This window comes from Cebus imitator, unplaced genomic scaffold (assembly GCF_001604975.1).
Source record: "Cebus imitator isolate Cc_AM_T3 unplaced genomic scaffold, Cebus_imitator-1.0 Scaffold123, whole genome shotgun sequence".
NCBI classification, from domain to species: domain Eukaryota; kingdom Metazoa; phylum Chordata; class Mammalia; order Primates; family Cebidae; genus Cebus; species Cebus imitator.
In genome coordinates, this window is record NW_016107438.1 from 718,104 (window position 1) to 719,381 (window position 1,278).

Below are 1,278 nucleotides of genomic sequence, written 5' to 3' on the forward strand. Positions count from 1 at the left end.
CACATTTCACAAATAATATTTAAAAATCATTGTTTTGTTCCCTACAGACAAAGCCTAGATTACTAAAAACAATTGAAATAAGTAATCCTCTTAAAGGAATTGCTTCTCCATAATTCTTACTTACATCTGCAAGCAAACAATCAGATTTTAAAAGATGCTAGCTTTTTATCCAAAATGAGATTGGACATGTCAGGTCACTTTTGTCCCCAAAACAATCTTTCAGAGAAATACTAGAAATTATAAATGGTAAAGGGTAATTATTTCTTTATTTCTGGTCAGGTACTACACCGATAGTCAAAAATTCAAAAGATGTGACTCTTGCTTAAAATTGACTAATCTTTTTTCCAAAATTGTTTTAAATTTCATGGCACCACAGAATCACCTAGAATGAGTGTGTTGTTTTTGAATGTGTCTCACATTAAATAAACTGGGGTGCGAAGAGCAAGCCTCCCATATAAAGAAGCAGGCAAATTTTGATACACATGCATAGTCCAAGTGCTGTAAGCATCAATATTTCAGTTCTTTCACACTCTACTCACACACATACACACAAAGCCCACTTTGAAACAATTCACTTGCTTCTAATTGCAGTAAGAAAATTAAGCAATATTATGGTCAACAGTACTCCTTAAATTTTAGAATAGCTATGTAAGAACATTCTTTTCCCCTCACAATTGTTTCTGACATTATTGACCTCAAATTTTAAGGTGAGTTTTTCTGATGTTGTCTATGTTCCAAATCTGTAGAAACAAACAAAAAAAAATCAGTAAAGGCTCTATGTTTCAGTCAAAAACTTAATGTTCCTGAAAATACTACATAACTTAGTTGGCATTATTCCCCAAGACAGTGGAGTTAACGAAAGAACAATTTGCATCATAAATTATTACCAAGGGCCTATACATCTTGATAAGACATAAAGGTCCACCCTGAACCTAAATGTGTCTGAGTGGTCAGTGTTGTACCTTGGCTACAACTTCACTTTTGTAACATTCTATCTTATTTCTAGGTTAACAGTTCTACCAAATAGGAATATGAAAGTTTATTTTTAGTAAGACAATGTTGCAAATTATGGTCAACCAACACCTTTTCACCAAATACTTCAAGTATAAAAGATGAGAATCTTTACAAAAATATACAGAAACACAAATTGGTAGCTGCTCATAACATTAAACAAACTGGACTCTTAGGAGTGGCTTCTCAAACAGCATGTCATTTTAATATAACCAATCTATAAGCAAATGAATGATACATGCCTAAAAATGATCATAGTTTATACTA